This window comes from Callithrix jacchus, chromosome 7 (assembly GCF_049354715.1).
Source record: "Callithrix jacchus isolate 240 chromosome 7, calJac240_pri, whole genome shotgun sequence".
Taxonomy (NCBI): domain Eukaryota; kingdom Metazoa; phylum Chordata; class Mammalia; order Primates; family Cebidae; genus Callithrix; species Callithrix jacchus.
In genome coordinates, this window is record NC_133508.1 from 92,357,041 (window position 1) to 92,361,923 (window position 4,883).

A 4,883-nucleotide genomic window follows, 5' to 3' on the forward strand; every position below is an offset into this window, starting at 1 on the left:
TTTTTTCGCTGTATTAAGGGTGTGTTATATTTTTTACTGTTAAGTACTTAAGTGTAAATGGTGTAAGAAAAAAATTGCTTATTGGTAGCATATATATTGAAAGTCAGGAATGATGGTGATGCCAGACAATCACAGATTGTCTACATCAGTAGCTCACACTGACACCTCTGCTTTCTGATGGTTCAATGTATACAAACTTTGTTCCATGCATAAAATTAAAAATGTTTTATTAGTTTGGTGCAAAAGTAATTACATTTTTTGCCATTGCTTTTAATGGCAAAACTGCAATTACTTTTGCATTGACCTAATATAAAATGATTTTCAGACAGGATGTGATAGCCCACATCTATAATCCCAGCACTTCGAAAGGCCGAGGCAGGTGGATCATCTGAAGTCAGGAGTGCAAGACCAGCCCAGCCAACATGATGAAAACCTGTCTCTGCTGAAAATACAAAAAATTAGGCAAGCATGGTGGTGGGCACCTGTAATTCCAGCTACTCGGGAAGCTGAGGCAGGAGAATTGCTTGAACCCAGGAGATGGAAGTTGCAGTGAGCTGAGATTGTGCCATTGTACTGCAGCCTGGGCAACAAGAGTGAAACTCTGTCTGGAAAAAAAAAATATATATATATATACACACACACACACACACACACACACATATAAGCTGGATGTGGTGGCACAAATTTGTAATCTCAGCTACTCAGGAGCTGAGGCAGGAGAATTGCTTGAACCCGGGAGGCAGAGTTCACAGTAAGCTGAGATCACACCATTGCACCTGCCTGGGCAACAGGGTGAGACTCCATCTCAATAAATAAATAAATAAAATTATCTTCAGCTTAAGTGTATATGGTGTGTATAAAGGCTGGGCACAGGGGCTCACGCCTGTAATCCCAACACTTTAGGAGGCCAAAGTGGGCAGATCACAAGGTCGGGAGATCAAGACCATACTGGGTAAGACAGTGAAACCCCATCTCTACTAAAAATAAAAATAAAAATAAAAAAATTACCAGGCTGTGGTAGCTTGTGCCTGTAGTACCAGCTACTCAGGAGGATGAGGCAGGAGAATCACTTGAATCCCGGAGGCAGAGGTTGCAGTGAGCAGAGATAGCATCCCTGCACTCCAGCCTGGGCAACAGATTGAGACTCTGTCTCAAAAAAAAAAAAAAAAAAAGGTTTGTATAAAACAAATGACTTTTGTATTTATACTTGGGTCTCATCCCTAAGATATCTCATTCTGTATATGCAAATATTTCAAAATCCAAAAATGTCCAGAATCTGAAAAACCTGTGGTTCCAAGAATTTCAGATAAGAGATACTCAACATGTGGTAGTGAGAAAGGAAACTAGGAAGGTGGACAGACACCAGTTCCAAGAGGGCCATTTAAATTGGGAAAAGGAGACTGAGCTTCATTCTGAGAGAATAGAAAGTCACAGAAATATTTATGCAGAAGAGAGAAGTGATGCTACTTAAATTGTAAAAAGATCAACCTAATTGCAGTTTGGAGAATGGTTTAGAAGGGAGGAAGAGTGAAGGTAGAGAACCCAGTTAGGCAACAAAACAAGTTTGCCTTCCTAGGTAAGCACTTTGAAATGAAAAGTTGAGTTTTGTTTTCTTATGTAGTGTACAATTTTTGTCATTTGTCTTGCTTTGAAGCAGTTTTAGTGTGATATGTCTAGATGTGGTTTTCTTTGTATTTATCTTCAACGGAGTTGGTTGAATATGTCATTTGAGGTCTTCTGTTAGCTTGGAAAATTCTTGGTCATTATTTCTTCATATATTGCTTTTGCTTCATGGTCTCTTTCTTCTCCTTCTGGGACATTAATTACGTAAATGTGAGACCTTTTCCCCAAATCACATTTGTCTCCTATGTTTGTTTCTTTATTTTATATTCTTTTTTTTTTTTTGAGACAGGGTCTCACACTGTTGCCCAGGCTGGAGTGCAGCTCTCTGCAGCCTCAATCTCCTGGGCTCAAACAATCCTCCCACCTAGCCTCCCAAGTAGTTAGGACTAGAGATAGGAACCACCTGCCTGGCTAATTAAAAACATTTTTTGTAGAGACAGGGTCTCACTGTGTTGCCCAGGCTGGTCCCAAACTCCTGGGCTCAAGTGATCCTCCTGCCTTGGACTCCTAAAGTGTTATATTCTTCTGTCCCTTCATGCTCATCTCAATATTTCCTTCTGCCTCTCTTCTCATTCACAGATTCTCCCTTCAGCCAAATCTAATCTGCTGCTAAGTCTACTTACTGTGTTCTTAATTTTAAGTTATTGTATATATCTCTATAAATTCACTTTAATTTTTTATGACTTCTACATCTGTGCTGAAACTATCTTGTCATTTAATTTCTCAAACATATTAGTCACAGCTGATTTATAGTTTGTGTTTGATAGCTTCCATACTTGGATCTCTTGTGATTCTGTTTCTATTGTCTGATTTTTCTCTTGATTTTCAATCACTTCTTGTATTTTTATCAGCATAGTTTTTTGAAATGGAAAATTGTGTTTTAAAAACTATAGCGATGACCTGAGGTTCTAGTTGATGTATTATTTAAGGGAGGATTCACTTTAGTTTGAAAGTATGTATAATAAGTAATTTAATTCCTGCTGTGCCTCCTCACTGGCCATGCTCCCTCCCAGTGCCAACTTCTCTGAGCCACCAACCTGCGGCTACCCTGGCTGTTGTGCCTCTGGCAACACCATGACAGATCAGGCCTTTGTGACATTGATCACAAATGATGCCTACGCCAAAGGTGCCCTGATCCTGGGCTCATCTCTGAAACAGCACAGGACCACCAGGAGGCTGGTCATGCTTGCCACCCTGCAGGTCTCAGACTCCATGAGAAAAGTTTTAGAGACAGTCTTTGATGAAGTCATCATGGTAGATGTCTTAGACAGTGGCAATTCTACTCATCTAACCTTAATGAAGAGGCCAGAGTTGGGTGTTATGCTGGCAAAACTCCACTGCTGGTTTCTTACACAGTATTCAAAATGTGTATTCATGGATACAGATACTCTAGTCCTAGCAAATATTGATGATCTTTTTGAGAGAGAAGAATTGTCAGCGGCACCTGACCCAGAATGGCCTGACTGCTTCAATTCTGGAGTCATTTATCAGCCTTCAGTAGACACATATAATCAGCTGTTGAGTCTTGCTTCTGAGCAAGGTAGTTTTGATGGTGGGGACCAAGGCATACTGAACATGTTTTTTAGCAGCTGGGTGACAACAGATATCAGAAAATATCTGCCATTTATTTATAACCTAAGCTGGATCTCTGTATACTCTTACTTCCCAGCATTTTAAGTGTTTGGGACAAGTGCCAAAGTTGTGCATTTCCTGGGACAAGTCAAACCATGGAATTATACTTATGATCCCAAAACAAAAAGTGTCAAAAGTGAGTCCCAGGATCCCAATGTGACTCATCCAGAGTTTCTCATCATCTGTGGTAGAACATCTTTACCACCAGTATTTTACATCTGCTTCAACAATTTGGCCTTGTCAAAGACACCTGCTCATATGTAAATGTGGAAGATGTTTCAGGAGCCATATCACATCTGTCCATTGAGGAGATTCCCGCTGTGGGACAGCCTTTCCATTCAGAAGAATGGAAGGAGTGGGGGAACAGGGCCAGGCTGATTACATGAAAGCAGATTCCTTTGACAACATCAAGAGGAAACTTGACACTTACCTCCAGTAGAGTCCTGTGGACACATCCACTTCACAAGCCTTGTTTCTGACACTTATTATCAAGAGCTGGGTTGAGAAAAGTCTATTACAATTGCTAGAGGTTTTCACTAAAACTTACCAGATGAGAGGTTTTTGTAGGACAACAGGTGAGAACTGGGTAAAAGTTGTGAAGTAGCAGTTCTGTTATATGGACAGTGTTCTGCTTTTTAACTTCTTTTAAATCCTATTTAGCTTGTTTCAGAAATTCTCACTTTTGTTGACTGCCAACATACAAAGTAAGGGAAACTCAATATTAAGCTGTTAAGATGGCTATATCAGTTCTTAACATCTGCAGAGCATGGTTCCTAATCAGTCATTCCCTTCAGAAGCAGGCATGGCATCTGTTCCTTGCTTGCTTACTGGTTGTACCTACCTTTCACTAGACCTGCATTTTAGAATTGTCCAGTGCTGCAAGAGTGAGTGATTGTAATTCTGCTTTCAGGTAAAGATAGCCCATATTAATACTGCTGAGTGATTCATAAACACATCAACAAATAGCATTAACCCATTATACTTCCTGGTCTTAGTGTCTGAGATGTCGCCAGTTTTCTATGGACAGTAAAGCAGCATGCTAAAATCCTTTTGTTCAGTGCTGTATATTTGAAAATAGCAGTGTGTTTGTTCTCTGATGGTTACCTGCAGTGGCAACCTGTATGAAAAATAAAGACTTATTGCTGTTAAAAAATAAATAAATAAATAAAAAGCAACTTAATTTAATCAGGGATTTGGATGGATTTTGTGGGTTTCCTTGCTGTTGTTTCTGGTTTTTGTTTGTTTCTTTGAAGCTGGACCTCAGTCTTTGTGAGGGCTAGTCTATTTTTGGCCCATCCTTACTTGTAGGATACTTTAGGGTTCCCAACTGGTTTAGTTGTTTATTGCTGTATCTCAAACCACTTCAATAACTGCGGCTTAAAACAATAGTGATTTCTCGTAATTCTCTGGGTTGACTGAACAGTTCTCCATTTGGTGTTGGCTGGGATCATTCGTAAAGCTGCATTCAGCTGGGCACTTGGCTGGGGCATTTTTAGTAAGCTTTCACACGGCATCTCTATATAATATTCCACCCCCCAGGGCCTCTCCACATGGCCTATTTCTCTGCTGGGATAACTTTCACTTAAGCATGGAGACTAGATTCCAAGAGGGAGAAATCCAAAAGTACA

The 4,883-nt window shown here is 40.1% G+C and overlaps 1 pseudogene; it reads left to right on the top strand.

Annotated features, from left to right (window-relative positions):
* The first annotated feature begins 645 nt into the window (after nt 1–645).
* Nucleotides 646–4,670, top strand: LOC103794447 (glycogenin-1 pseudogene; annotated as a pseudogene).
* Nucleotides 4,671–4,883: the final 213 nt, after the last annotated feature.